Source organism: Triticum aestivum, chromosome 3B, assembly GCF_018294505.1.
Source record: "Triticum aestivum cultivar Chinese Spring chromosome 3B, IWGSC CS RefSeq v2.1, whole genome shotgun sequence".
NCBI lineage: Eukaryota > Viridiplantae > Streptophyta > Magnoliopsida > Poales > Poaceae > Triticum > Triticum aestivum.
Genome location: NC_057801.1, coordinates 185598275 through 185614360, shown reverse-complemented (window position 1 = coordinate 185614360; position 16086 = coordinate 185598275). Strand labels below are relative to the sequence as shown.

Sequence of the window (16086 nt, the reverse complement as noted above, 5' to 3'; positions counted from 1 at the left end):
GTGAGCCATCTTGCGGTGCGTCATGATCTTGTGCTCCTCGCACCTCTCCTTCGTGAGCCCTTCTAGGGCATAGCCTGCCTGCCCCGGGCCTTGGTTATGGACGGCGACTGGCTGGGGTCTTCCTCGCATTCTTCCCGGGAGGGCGAACGGGCTCAGGACCAAGCTTCTGGCGGGGCGCGCCCGGCCATCATGATTGCGCCAGCCCCCAGCCCCTGCCCAGAGGGGGTATGCTGGTTCGTGGCCCTCCGCGTAAGCCGGGGGCGGAGGACGACGTGGAAGACGTGCTTGAGCACGCTTGGTACAGAGCTCGCCGTTGAGGACGCGCGCGTTGAGGCCGAGGGCCTGCGCCTTGCTGAAGAGAGGCGCAAGCTGAAGGTGGCCGTTGCCCTTGCACGCTATTGACGCGACCTCGATGATGCGAAGGCTGAGGCATCGCTGGTGGCAATTCAGGAGGCCTGCTCCCAGGCCGCTGAGGACGCCCGGGAGGCTGACCGGCGGCGCGAGGCCGCGGAGGAGCGGGTGCGGGAGCTCCAAGACCGGAGTGACTCCCTGGGACAGCAGGTGGAGCTGCATGAGGCGGCCCTTGCATCGATGAACGGGGCGTCGGTCGACCAGGCAGAGCCCCAGAAACGTGAGGAGGCACTGATGCTGGAGGCCGCCGAGCGTGCTCGTGACCTTGAGCGGCTGGAGATGAGAGAGCGCTTGGTGGCGCAAGCGGAGGAGGATGTCACCGCGCGAGAAGCCCGAGTCCAAGAGGAGGTTGAGCACCGGGTGGCGGAGGCATGCTCGAACCTCGGGCTTGTGTACGAGGAGAGGCTGGAGCTGACCAGGGTCGAAGCAGAAGGCAGGACCATCACCCTGAGGGCCAGGCTGGATGAAGCGACGCGGCGCGCTGATGCTGCCAGGGCCGCCCTTTGCGCGGCACAGGGGGAGCTGGCCTCCTCTCGCGCCGAGGTGCTTCTTGTCCCGCAGAGAGTTGATGCGGCTGATGCTGTTGCGCAGCAGAACGAGGACGAGATTCGCCAGCGCCAGACCTTGGAGCACAGGCATGGCCCCATGCTCCTCATGCTTCGGGAGAGAGCCAACACGGCCCTGGGCAACATCTGCGAGGCAGCCGTTGAGCAGCCTCATGTGGTTAATTATGCCGGCAACCTTCAGTTCTTCACTGATATGGTGATGCAGCTAGAGGCTCATTCAGGCAGGGCCGACAGGTTGGTGGAGGAGAGGAGCCGTGCTCTGCTCGGGCGTGCCTTTTCTCGCGTCTTCAGTCATCTTCAGAACATGGATCCCCACTTTGACTTTGATGCCGCCATCGCCCCGGTACCGCTGGCCGTCCGAGACAACCTGGCGCACTAGGTGGAAGACAACGTAGACGCCCTCGTCGGGGCCTTCACCGTTGATAACGATGGGGTGGTCGTGGTTGCTGATGGGGGAAGCGTGGTGAATGGCCCGGATTCTGCCGATGATGGCGCAGAGAGTGATGGCGAGGCTAGTGATGCCAGCGACGATTCAGGTGGCGCCCTCGAGGATGCATTGGGGGATTTATCCAATTGACCGCGTGCTGCTCCTATTTTTTATCCTGCATAGAGAGAGCTCGGGCTTGGCCCTGAGGGTAGTAAGAGCATTTTGGGGAGAGGGAGCCCCTCGTGTAAAAAACTTGTGGTTAACGTAATTGTAGACATGACGTTGCCTGTATGACTGTACCGAGCGATCGACCTCGTGATGAGTCAATTCGCTTGTTTACCCTTGACCCGTGTGGGCCTTGAGCGGGCCCATGGGAGGGCCCTGGTGTCTTGAGTGCCTTCCGAACGAATCCATTGAACCTGTAGCGAAAGCCTCCTGAGAAGGCGCGGTGGCGGCAGTCCGGGCTGCGCACACGCTGGGCCTGGCCCGACTCGCGAGGGGCTCACGAGGGGAGGCAGTTGAAGCTGGAAGGGTGCAAAGTGGCAGCCAGAACATGAAAGATTGCTCGAACGAGACTAAACACCCCTTCCCCAAACACACGCAAGTCTCAAGCTCAAATCCAACTTAAATTCAAACAGGGGAGAAAACGACAAAAAGGCAAATAAAAGCAGAAAGGCCGCGTCCGGCACCTAGTCTAGTCTTTGACGTCTTCTCACCAGCGCGGAGTTAAGTGCTGCCACTGGGCGTGGGCGGGAGCCCCCGAGGCCTGAGGGCGGCTCTCCGGAGACTCCGGGGCGTGTACAGCCCCACTCATTATTACGTGAGAGTGTCACGGGGCGGCGAGCTTCACAGACACTGGGCCTTCTTCACAGGTACCGGCATTGCTTCATATCGCCAGACGAGGGCCCCGCCTTGCGCCACACTCTACTGCCATCGACAACGGCCGGAGACCGAGGACACCACCGATGGGATAGAGCGGTCACCAGCGGTTCCCTCGACGGCCACGGGTCCTCTGCCGGGGTCAGGTCCTGAGGCACCTCCCCGATAAAGGGCCTGCCTCCTGAGGACGCCTTGCTCTAAACGCCGCGGTGGTGATGCCGAATCTCGGCCCCTTTCCTGCAGCCCCCGGTGCCCTCCTCCTGAGGGGTAGGAGGCTGCTGGATTGGGGCAGCCATCCGCCGAGACGACCTGTACCTCCTGTGATCCATGGTTAGCGTATGCCTGCTCCTGAGGAATTAACGGTACCCGGTAGCCGCTGCCTCCAGCGCGGTCAACGGGGCTTTCCCGGGGCTCCTAAAAGAGCTCAGCTTCTGGTGTTTCTTCCCCCAGCTTGGGCCGAGGAACGAGCCATGGTCTTCCTCCTGCGCGTGCCCTTGGTCCATCATGTGGGGCACGTACGCTTCCGGGGCCTCCACCCCGAATGCTTCGCTCTAGTCCCCCGCGTGCCACGCAGTCCTGCTTGATGTGCCAACCTGGGGGTGGTAGCCCGATGGTCCACTGGGACCGTGGGCTGCGGTGAGTCCTCCTTCGCTGATCGGAGGCGGAGGCGGCGCCGTTGTTAGCCCGGTGCTGATGGCCAGGTTGGCGTTGGGGTAGCCTTGGAATCCGCTCAGGGCTGCGTGGGAGCGTGTAGGGCCCTCATGCGGTCCGCCTTGGACCTAAGGCTGCAGCTGGGTGCAGAAGGGGTGAGCCCCCAAGGCGGCGAAGCCTAGGAGCTCTGCCATCCGCTCTAGCAACACATCGCGGCCGCCCTCCAACAGCCTGCATTGCAGCAACTCTCGGGCCACTATGAGCGCGGCCCTCGAGTTCGCCTACTCTCGCCGGGTGTATGTCGTCGTGGCCACGGCGTGGCTTGAGGCCCTCGCCGCTGACCGCACCTGCCGCGGCATGAGAGCTGACGTTGCCTTACCGCGTCGCCCGCGGCCCGCAGCGCCTTGCAGACCGCGGGCTGCCTGGGGCACAAGGTTGAGGTCGCCCTGGGCGAGCGGCTCTGCGCGGGCGGGCCAGGCCGCCCAGGGATCAGGATTGCCTGTTGGGTCGCCGGACATGATGATGACGATGCGATGGGACGCGAGGTGGCGGGAGAGGGATTCAGGTGCACCCCTACCTGGCGCGCCAAATGTCGGATTTCGAGTTCCGGCAGACCCTCTAGGTTCGAACTCTGGGGTGCACGCGGAGATCGCACCTCCTACCTACCTATGTCTCGTCGCCTCGCAAGGATCTAAACTACATGAAGAACAACACAAGTGACACGAGGTTTATACTAGTTCGGGCCACCATTGTGGTGTAATACCCTACTCTCGTTTGTGGTGTGGTGGATTGCCTCAGGGGCTGATGATGAACAATACAAGGAAGAACTGCCTCGCGAGGGGTGTTCTTGCGTTGGTGGTTCTGGCTAGGGTTCAACTACTCGATCCCCCCTTTGCCTTGAGAGTGGCTAGTCCTATTTATAGAGCGAGGCCCTGGGCCTCTTCCCAAATATTGAGCGGGAAGGGCGCCAACAATTGGCCATTTTGAAGGGGAACATCTAGTGCACTTATCCTGACTAAAGTCGGTGCTCGCCTACCAAAGACTCTGGCGATGATGCCGGCTTGGGCTCCACGATGACCTCCATCCTGCCGTTCTGCTGGTCTTGGTCTTGTTGCACCGAAATGGTTGCCTTTGCTTGATACTCTTGCCTGCGTTTGCTCCCTTTGCACCAAAGAGGAAGCAAGGACTCTGCGCAGACCGGCGCCCGCCTGGCGCCCGCCTGGCTTGGTCGTCATGGCTTGCGTCACGGGCACCTCGTGAGGTACCCCGCCTTGATCTCTCCGCCTCCTCGCGAGCCAGCCTGATGAGGCCGTGCTTGAGGAAGCTTCCTGTCGTCCGCCCGCGAGGCTTGGCCCCTCGCGAGGGTCTTGAGCTTGTGTTGATGAAGATGGGCCGTACTGGGCCACCCCTTGAGCCACGCCGCAGGCCACAGGCAGGCAAGTCTGGGTACCCCTGTTCCCAGAACACCGACAATATCCCCTCAGACTAGAATGAGAATTACGATAGATTTCTTTGCTTTAAAGCATAGTTGCAGGTAGGTTATGCTCCTTTGCTTCATCCCTATAGTCTAAGGATTGCCAATCAAATAGTAGCAGTAGACTAGCCATATTCATCTTCTACAGTCTCCTGTTTCCCCCTATTTAAAATGGTCAGCCTGCGCAGCAGAAAAAAAGGCACTCTAATCGTACTCGAGCCCTTAATCCCCCAATAGGGCTTACTTACCCGAGTCAATTCTTTCCTTCCTGTGCGAAAGCAAGGCCTCTTTCTCGACTTTACTTGAATGCCATTTACTGAGCTATCTTCTCTTTTCTTCTTCTGGCGAAAGCACATTTTATTATTTTACGGAAGCAAGACGAAAGGTCATTTGCCAATCTGGGGAATAACAGTTAAAGCAATCGATCGGAGAAGCCCCCCTAGTATTGAGAATGCAAAAGTGGATTCATTCCCCAGGCGTGTGTGTGTGCTTTCCACAGGCCTGATCTCGATTTCTTCTTAAGCTATTATGTCCTCCGAAGTGAAGTGGATTGGTCGGATGCTAGACTCCAACAGCATCGATACTCAAATAACCGGCTCTGACACATGGCTTAGAACCTTCAATCTTTAGCCATTATTCCCAGTTCAGGTGGTTAGGTACCAAAAGTTATAAATAGGCCTAATTTCTCCTTTTATACTAGATTGCCTTAACAAGGGCATCCAATTCTTGAAACAAATCACGCTCCCTTCTCTTTCCACTTTCACTTTCATGCCCAGTTCTTTTTCGACTTGGCAATCGTAGCAATTTATGTAAAGCCTCCTGATCCGGATAAACCTTGCCATAAGTTTGGTAGGAAGGTACCAAAGTAATGCCGGCAAGGAACACTGGACAGCGGTCAAGAATATCCTTAAGTACCTGAAAAGGACAAAGGACATGTTTCTCGTTTATGGAGGTGACGAAGAGCTCGTCGTAAAGGGTTACGTTGATGCTAGCTTCGACACAGATCTGGATGACTCTAAGTCACAAACCGGATACGTGTATATGTTGAATCGTGGAGCAGCAAGCTGGTGCAGTTGCAAGCAGAGCGTCGTGGCGGGATCTACATGTGAAGCGGAGTACATGGCAGCCCCGGAGGCAGCGCATGAAGCAATATGGATGAAGGAGTTCATCACCGACCTAGGAGTCATACCCAACACGTCGGGGCCGATCACTCTCTTCTGTGACAACACTGGAGCTATTGCCTTGCCAAGGAGCCCAGGTTTCACAAGAAGACCAAGCACATCAAGCATCGTTTCAACTCCATCCGTGAAAATGTTCAAGATGGAGACATAGATATTTGCAAAGTACATACGGATCTGAATGTCGCAGATCCGTTGACTAAACGTCTTCCGCGAGCAAAACATGATCAACACTAGAACTCTATGGGTGTTCGATACATCACAATGTAACTAGATTATTGACTCTAGTGCAAGTGGGAGACTGTTGGAAATATGCCCTAGAGGTAATAATAAAAGTATTATTATTATATTTCTTTGTTCATGATAGTTGTCTTTTATTCATGCTATAATTGTATTATCCGGAAATCGTATACACGTGTGAATACTTAGACCACAACATGTCCCTAGTGAGCCTCTAGTTGACTAGCTCGTTGATCAAAAGATAGTCATGGTTTCCTGACTATGGACATTGGATGTCGTTGATAAAGGGATCACAACATTAGGAGAATGATGTGATGGACATGACCCAATCCTAAGCATAGCACAAAGATCGTGTAGTTCGTTTGCTAGAGCTTTTCCAATGTCAAGTATCTTTTCCTTAGACCATGAGATCGTGTAACTCCCGGATACCGTAGGAGTGCTTTGGGTGTACCAAACGTCGCAACGTAACTGGGTGACTATAAAGGTGCACTACAGGTATCTCTGAAAGTGTCTGTTGGGTTGACAAGGATCGAGACTGGGATTTGTCACTCTGTATTACGGAGAGGTATCACTAGGCCCACTCGGTAGTGCATCATCATAATGAGCTCAAAGTGACCAAGTGTCTGGTCACGGGATCATGCATTACAGTACGAGTAAAGTGACTTGCCGGTAACGAGATTGAACGAGGTATTGGGATACCGACGATCAAATCTCGGGCAAGTAACATACCGTTTGACAAAGGGAATAGTATACGGGATTGCTTGAATCCTCGACATCGTGGTTCATCCGATGAGATCATCGAGGAGTATGTGGGAGCCAACATGGGTATCCAGATCCCACTGTTGGTTATTGACTGGAGAGCCTTCTCGGTCATGTCTACATGTCTCCCGAACCCGTAGGGTCTACATACTTAAGGTTCGGTGACACTAGGGTTGTATGAATATGAGTATGCAGCAAACCAAATGTTGTTCGGAGTCACGGATGAGATCCCGGACGTCACGAGGAGTTCTGGAATGGTCTGGAGGTAAAGAATTATATATAGGAAGTGTTGTTTCAGCCATCGGGAAAGTTTCGGGGTCCATCGGTATTGTACCGGGACCAACGAAAGGGTCCCGGGGGTCCATCGGGTGGGGCCACCTATCCCGGAGGGCCCCGTGGGCTGAAGTGGGGAGGGAACCAGCCCCTGGTAGGCTGGTGCGCCCCCCACTTGGGCCCCCCTGCGCCTAGGGTTGGAAACCCTAGGGTGGGGGGGCGCACCACTTGCCTTGGGGGGCACTCCACCCCCCTGGCCGCCGCCCCCCTTGGGAGATTCAATCTCTAGGGCCGGCGCCCCCCTGGGGGCCTATATAAAGGAGGGGGAAGGGCAGCCGCACCCTGAGTCTTGGCGCCTCGCTCCCCCTGCTACACCTCTTCCTCCTCCCGCAGTTGCTTGGCGAAGCCCTGCCAGAGTCCTGCTGCATCCACCACCACGCCGTCGTGCTGCTGGATCTTCATCAACCTCTCCTTCCCCCTTGCTGGATCAAGACGGAGGAGACGTCACACTGACCGTACGTGTGTTGAACGTAGAGGTGCCGTCCGTTCGGCGCTAGGATCTCCGGTGATAGGATCACGACGAGAACGACTCCCTCAACCCCGTTCTTTTGAACGCTTCTGCACGTGATCTACAAGGGTATGTAGATGCATCTCTCTCTCTCATTGCTAGATGAACTCATAGATTGATCTTGGTGAACATAGAATTTTTTTTATTTTATGCAACGTTCCCCAACAAGTAGCTCCTATGGTTTCTAGAGCGAGTGAATGAAACGCTATCTTCTTATGAGTGGAGATAGAGAGCTATGTCACAATCAATAAGTGAGATGATGTGGGCGAGGAATCTTCTGTCACAATAGAGGTCTTCTTTTCGAATTTAAGTGGGACTAGCTTCTTCCTCAATTGATATTACTGACAATCTAGCAATTCCATCCTTTAGAAGAAGATAAGTTAACCATTTCTTTGAATTGCATGATTGAGTGATGGATGCGGACAATCACAAGCCTACTTTATTTATAGAAAAGAGCATATAACCCCCGATTCCTACCTGTTGTAGAGAATCTATCGTCTAAACTCTTCTGTGCCATTTGCCGCCTAATACACTATTTCAGTATAATGTTGTTTGCTGGTGCATATCTCTTGATTGACTATTTATTGGTTATTAAGCATTAGTGAGCTGACCTATGTACAAGTTCTGAGTCAACCCCCAGATCTGTATCTCCTTGCCTTGTAATCTCTCATTCATCTATTTATGTGCATGCTTTAGCGAAGTCTCCAGCCCCATAAATATTAGTTAATGTGTGATGCATAAATCAATAACTAAAACTAAAGTGCCGATCATCCCATGCTACCACAGGATTTTTCAACAACATGACATATTGAGAAAAATCTATGTTAAAGCCGCCATTTCTTTATGGTTACATTAGTGTGGATTGTTCTTCTGATTCTTATAGGCCTGTCACCCTAGCTTCGATAGATTTATTTGATTTTGCAAGCTATGGCATAGGAATGTGATATGGGTCGTATCCCGCACCTCCCTTGATTCCGTGTGAAATCCATCCTAAAAAGCACGAGTTGGATCAGCGTAAAGAACAAGACGAACGTGGTATTATCTCTATTAGGACGGTTATGAGGCTCTGCTCTTTTTTTCTTTATTCAATATCTATTCTTTGTTTCTTATATTTCGCTAATTGTTATCTTTAATGTCTCTTTATGCTTAATATATAACTGGTGATGCTAGAGCTGTCAAGAAGGCATTGTTAGCAGTATCAACCATCATCTACAAATTCCCATCAAAAGAGACCATTTCTCTTGAAACTTCTGTCCCTCCAAGCATTGTACATCCTTCAGAGCTTCCTTTCTATCCTGCTAGTAACTTCTACTCAGTGTCAGATGCAGCTATACCTTATGGAATGGACATCCAAATCTAGCTATCTTAGCAAAGGAAGTGGCATTCAAATATACATGTTTTTCTTCTTTAGCCTTTTCGCCCAGCATTGTCATTATTGACACGTTTTTGCGATCCCTGTTTTTGAGATCCTCAATGACTACCACCAGAAAGGGAATGTGACCACCATTCTTATTTGAGAAAAGTGTCTCCACTATAGCACTAACGATCCTAGACAGTAGAGAAAGCATGATTGGAGCTAAGAACTATTTCTAAAGGATCCCTTCCACTCTTGTGTGGAAAGATCTTTCTTCGTTCAGTCCAGTCTGATTTAAAACGTGTTGTCTACTATTATACGGGCTGTCGTTAGGGTCACTCCTTCTTATGCCGGGAGATGGCAGTTATCTATATTTAGAAATAATAAAGAATATGGGTGTGATTGTCATCACAATGGAGTGATCGAGTAATCATCCCTGTAGGTTCCTCTCAATTTAGATAGACCCCATCAACATGGCCATTCCCTTCTCCTGGTAGCAAAAACCCATTAGAGGTTTGATTCTCAAAAGAAAACAAACCAGAAACTCGAAACTATTCCTACTCGTCAGGTGGCTTTATCAATTGGAGTTTAAAAATAGGGAAAAAAGGGTGTCAAAAGTAGAAGTATCATATCTTCTTAAGGAGCCCAACTCTAGCTAGAGAATAAGAGGATTAGGTTTTGGCAGGATGCAAGGTGCCAACTTATTAAGCACGAGAGTCGTAAGATCCCGGTTATAGAAGAAGAGTAGGCCAATCCCAATCTTAGGCTGCAACAAACAAGGAAATTCCTGTCATCAAATCGGCCTGATCCCCAAAAGGAAATTGCAATCCAAAATCCCTGTATACGATATACGATAGATTCCGGGCACCTTGCTAGATGACACTTGTCTCGCATTGCATTACTGACTGCTTCTTCTTCTGATTTCTTTGCTTTGATGATGCCATTGTCCTAAAGAGAGTTCTTCAGCTGAAGAGTACTTTGGCACCCTAGAACACATCTTCCTCTGGATGAAGCCAACAGGTCTCAGACAAGAGTAGTATCTGTGGCTTCATCGAAAACTATCAGCCAAAATCCAAATAAAATGCATCATAGACCCAGCATCATCCTTCACTGGGAACTACAAAAGCAACATCCAACTTCAACCTGGCGGCCTCTACACACAAAACCTATGATATATCAGAAAAGAAAACCTTTTTTACAGTATGGGAATTTGGCCCAATAATCCCTCCAATTTGAAGTGATCAAGCCACCACTGGTACCAGTAGGGAACAGGTAGTACCACTTCCTCCAGCTCTAGCTGAGCTCTCCAGTTCTTCTCCATCAATGAGTTGCAATGGGAGCATCTCTACATCCTCTGGTAGAATCTGTGCAATCCAGGCCTTCTGGGAGATCATCCACCCGCAACTGCTTTCTCTCTTGCAGCTCTTTCATAGCAATGGCATTTATGTTTGGAGGCTAACCCAGGCATCCATCACTCTCCTCCCAAAGAAAAAATATGCCAACACCGTCGAGGATTTCAGGCCAATCAATATCATCTCGAGATTCATGAAAATCTTTCAAATAAGAGGAACAAACATTGTCTTTAACAACACTCATCCACTTATTGACATTGACACGTATCAATCGGCGTTTATCAAGGGTCGCTCACTCATAGAAACTTTCTTGGTTGTGACAGAACCACTTATCTTTCGCCACAAACATAAGATACTTATGGTCCTACTCAAGGTAGACTATCGCAAGTCATTTGACCGAGAAAGAGAAGAGTTGTGTCTTAAAGTAAAGACAAGGATGTGGAAATCCACACACACTTGTCTTTCAGGCCCAGCCCACCAGGGATTTCCAAATCGTTAGCGGCAGGTCTTTCTTCTTCTGGGCGAGCTGCGGAGCTACTTTTTCTTTCTTTCATTCCATCTGTCTCTGTATGCTTGGGTGAATGCCATAAGCGGATTTATATGCCCCGGTTCCCGGGGTTAGGGTATTCCCTATGTTGAGCCTACTCAGATCAGAACAAAACTTTTGGATTCTCTTTCGCCTGTCGGCCGGCTTTAAACAACCTTCACATTTCCTGCTGAGATCCCAAGTCTCCAAGTGGGCCCTCTTGGCCACCTAAGACCTTAGCTTTTAGAGAATCCCGCTCCTTTGTCATAGGACTTGTAGCTCGGCAGTCCATCGGATAGGTTTGTTTATCCTTCCTTTTTCGAGTGTCTTCTTGGATAGGTATAGCAGCCCATAGGCGCAAGATGTACCTTGTGGAGGGCAGCGGTCCCCTGGACATAGCATAGTCCTTTCAGGCAGTGGCCGTTTAGTCCATGGTCTGTTGGATGGTCAGTGCAAGGCCAGAAATTGGAACACATTGATTCCGCTCGTTCCTGTCCTTCGCTTCAGTGCCTGTCCCTTGGTGTGGTCAGTACTCCATAGTGTCGGGCAGCAAAGCTTACACTTGTTCACTTATTATGACGGTTCACCAGGGCGTCTTTCCTCCTCCCTTTTCTGCTCACTCGTAGGGGTCCAGACCCCCACAAAGGGGGAGGGAGTCGACTGAACATCTCAGCCATTGGCGGGAATTTCGCCCGCATCCGATCCCCAATTCTTGTTCACCCCGGATGACCTCGTACGATCGTATCGGGTGAGCAACAGCCGCTTCATCACAGTACTGACTTATGGGCTAACAGGTCACACTTTGGCCAAGTATCCTACAAAGAGACTCCCGAGAGCCAAAAGTATTAAAGGAATGGCCATAGGAATGGGCGCATCATGACATCATAATCTGTCTCGCCCGAATGAATTAGTTGGTACTAGAAATGTTAGAAATAGTAAAGGAAAGGAGTAATAAGAAGTGAAAAGGACAGAGACACTTCCCAACCAGAAAGCATAGTTCCCACTGATGGTATACTTTGTGTAAGCGAGCTCTAAGATCACATCTGAATAAAATCCTATTAGAAAAGGAAATCCAATAAGAGATAAGCTGCCCATGAGCATCATGGCATAGGTCAAAGGAAAGGAGGAGGCAAGCCCCCCCATCTTCCGCATATCTTGCTCATTCGACATGGCATGAATCACCCAACCCGCACTCAGGAAGAGTAATGCTTTGAAAAACGCATGATTCATTAAGTGAAAGACGCTAACCAAATAGTTAGTGATGCCGCAAGCAAAGATCATATAGCCTAATTGACTGCAAGTTGAATAAGCTATGACCCTCTTTAGATCGTTCTATAATATTCTAATGGTTGCCGCAAGGAATGACGTCATAGCTCCTGCAAAAGTAATAACAATCAAAGCCATAGGTGAGTATTCAAATAAAGGGGAGCACCTTGCTATCATGAAAACGCGAGCAGTGACCATAGTAGCTGCATGAATCAAAGCAGATACTGGAGTGGGACCCTCCATTGCATCGGGTAACCAAGTATGCAATCCTATCTGTGCAGTTTTCGCAACAGCACCAATAAAAAGTAAAATACAAATCAGAGTTATGGCATTCAATCTCATATTGCAAAAAATCCATTCATTTCTGGGAGCACTAGCACAAGCAAAAATGGTTGAAAAGTCTACTAGTTGAAAGAGAGTAAAACAACCAAAAATCCCATGAGCTAATCCAAAATCACCTACTCGATTGACAAGCATAGATTTTATAGCAGCTTTATCCGCCTGAAGTCGTGTAAACCAGAAATGAATTAACAAATATGAAGCAAGACCTACTCCCTCCCATCCCAGGAATAATTGAAGAAAGTTATCTCCATTCACCAATATTAGCATAAAAAAAGTAAAAATGGATAAATAACACATAAATCAAGGGCTATGCGGATCCTCAGACATATATGAAATGGAATAAAGATGGACCAAACTACTTATGAATGTAACCCCAATTAACATGACTACGGTCAGGCTATCGAACATAGAGTCAAAAGTGAATTACGAGTCAGGCCAATCTGTGAATCGAGCGAGCTCCCCTTGCAATGATGTGGTGGTGAACCTTTCATTCGTCTTCAGTGCTCTCCGAACCGTGCGGGAAGGTTTCCCATCACACGACTCGCCAACTTGATCTTCTGTGGGAACCTTATGTAAGAACAGGCTTGGCAAAAGAAGTACGGTCTCGCTTTCCTTTGCCACTCAAGTGTACGGCATCTGCCGTGCTTAGGCCCCTTCTTCCCTTCCCTAATCCAAAAATGAGTCCACCGCCTACCTGGCACTATATGGGTATAGGTATGGTGTGCAGGCCAGCCTCCCTTGGATTTTAGGTGATTAACTACCGAAGCGAAGAAAAGGCTGGATCAAGAAAAGGGGGGTACTACGAGCCCTCTGCCCCACGCATCTAACCAGCTCGCGTGGTTCACTGGTTCCGCCGATGTCACCCTTAGATAGAGTTATTCAGTCGATACAGAGATGCGCTTAAAGTGGGGCGTGTGCTGTCCCTATTGGGCTGGGTCCTTCCCCATAAGGCCCCACCGTCGGGGCATAAGCGCCCTCTTGCTACCCTTATGCAAGGCGCCGTCTTAGCCTTGCCTTCCCAGGATCGCTCCCACACCTGTCACGTTCGTGATCGGCCTCCTCAATAGTGTATCGATCGAAAGGCAGGGCGGCGGAGCCCCCAGCCGACAGGAGTAGTTACGTCCAGTATGTCCCCCCTCGATTCCCAACATGCTATGATACCCCGGGGTGGGTAGGAGCAGGTCGAGTCCGTATCAACGCGGAACAACTGTAGCATCCGGATCTGATCTATCTACTCGGCAATTCATCTGGTGACTTCACGGTCGCCAAAGAAGCCCCAAGAAGCATCAAACATTTTCGATGAGATCCATGGAGCTATTCTGAGATAGCAAGCACTAGCTCCCAGTGCGACTTCATAAAAAGCAATCAAAGATAAGATCAAAGAAAATGAAACGCACGTGGTGGTCATTATAGCGGTTCCTTCAGATCCTAGAAAACGTCCGAAAAAACCGGCTATGGAACTACCGAGCAAAGGCAAAAAGACAATAAGTAGATACATAAGATCGAGTCTCTTAAAAAAAATAAGACAATGTTCAAGCGGACTGTCATTGAGACAAAAACATGTTAAGCATATAAGCACTTTCGACTTGATTTGCAGTGGTCAGTTACGCAAGACGGGAAGAGAGTTTCCTTCTTCAGAGTCCTTTTATCCCAATATTAAGGATAATGTGTGGGCCTTTACTGAAAGAAGATGGTTGATCCCCTTGCCGAGTCATTCCATCCTACCCCCGGTGGGTCGTCCTCTTATTCAGTCTCGCGAGCAAAGAAGAAGAGAGACAACATTCAAGCCAGCAATGGACTGAGGTATGAGACGATAAAGGTAAAGAGAAGGGGTCGTCGTTGGTGCATAACATATCTTTCCTATCTACGATCTTTCTCGGTCATAAGCGAGGCTTCGCAGTGCAAGTACCACATAAGCAATAAAGCCAATAGACCTTGAATAGCCTGTACGAAATAACTTGTGAAAAGGATTTACTAGAGTATAAAAATCTTGTACGCAAGTTGGCACAGTGCTTTCAATCAATCTCGCTCATCTGGTCTGCCCGGTCAAATCAGCGATCATGCCCCCCTTATTCTAGCGGAGGAACAACTTCATCAGATTCATTCCCTTGCTAATCCGCCTTCAAGCCTTGTTCCTTCTTCCGCTTCATCTATTGTAAAATTCTATATGCCACAAATAGAAGTAGAAAGAAATCCTAGCAGTCATTGAGATTGAATACAGAGGAAATCGCAATCCAAGTACCGTGAGAGCGAATTAATAGAGTCAGTTCAACTAAATGGTCAAAATCAGAATAAAGGAAGGTAACAAAATACTTCATTAGCAAGGCCCGTTTAATTAACAATTTGAGCTTTCTTTGCTCACCAGCTTTTTTCTGCGCCCCTTCACTCTCTTCTGAATGACTCCTTTAGCACTCTCTTTTGGTTGGTTACTTCATTGAAATAGAAAGTACATCTCTAAATCCCGGCTAACGCGAATCATTCAAAAACTACTACTTATTGGGTTGGGCAACCGACACGTGAAATCGATGTCGGGCTACACTTCCTTCAATTAATTGTTTAGGTTTACTTTGGCGGAGCATTCAATCTAGGTGTGGGAATCATTCCAACTTCATGTATTTGCGGCCCTAGCCTTTTGGGAATGTAGGTGTCCGCGAATGGAAGCTCGGCAATAGAGCAGACCGGAAGAAGTATGTACCTCATGAAGCAAGGACTAGCTAGAGCTCTTAGTATGGCCACTTTTGCAGGATGAATCCGTTCATTGCCTGCTTCTCTATCGCATTGGACCTAGAAAGAGTGCAAACAGGAAGCATAGACCCTTGAGAAATAGAGGAGCTATGAGTGTTGTCCACAACCTCTAATGTTCCAAAAGATATAATCCGTCACTTGCTCCAGAGACCTCAGTACTGTGCTAACTCCAATAATTTCCTTCTTTACTACATAAAGCATCAACTGCTGGATAGAAAGCAAAAGCATTTATTTATAGCTTACAGTTAGCTTTCACTTGATTTCTTTCTTATAAAATTACATTTTGTTGATTGTAGATTGGGTCGGTGTAAATAAAGGGTGAGCTCCAAACTACAGTGGGAAAGGCCGAGTATACACCAACCATAATTTGGAGTGAGAAGGAGATCCCAACTAACAAAATAAGGCATCTGATACTATGATGAAAAGTCCCGTTTGGTCACTTTTTAAAAAAAGGATGCATCGCTATTTTATCATCATCTGGCACTGCTTGACTTGCTTTCACAGCTTTTAGCTTGAACGTGGCACTAAAGCCTCCATGTGAACTAAAGAAAATAGTTCAAGACAGTAGAGCACAGAGGGAATTAGCAACATGGGTTCAACATTTCTTTTAGTGAATGCGGAGATAAAAGCAGCTGCTATTGATGTGCAATTGGACCGCTCACATCGCTCCTTGACACGAAGGCTATAAGAATCAAAGGAAATACTGGGCGTAAATGACTTTGGATTTCAAACCTGGCAAAGTCCTTACTTACTCCGCTCCAGGCCAAAGCGATGAAAAGACCCTTTATTTAATATGGCCACGCCCATGAGAGAAAGTCTAGCCCTATCAACACCTTCTGATCCTAGTTGCTTCGAGTAAGGCAGGCTACTTCTAAGCAATCTAGAGAACATTGAACCTCATTGAAAAGAAATAAATTCCGGCCAACATAAAGATCCAGCAACCTTTTGCCTGACCTTGGCTCTGACGCATTCCTCCTAGCCTAGATTTTTACTACATTCTTTGGGATCAATGCCTACTTCTTGAACTTGAAATACATGTATCCCTTCTTTGATAAGTGGAATGTTTCGCTTGAGT

The 16086-nt window shown here is 49.2% G+C and overlaps 1 pseudogene; it reads right to left on the bottom strand.

Annotated features, from left to right (window-relative positions):
* Positions 1–11396: 11396 nt before the first annotated feature.
* On the bottom strand, positions 11397–12575 carry LOC123069279 (NADH-ubiquinone oxidoreductase chain 5-like; annotated as a pseudogene).
* Positions 12576–16086: the final 3511 nt, after the last annotated feature.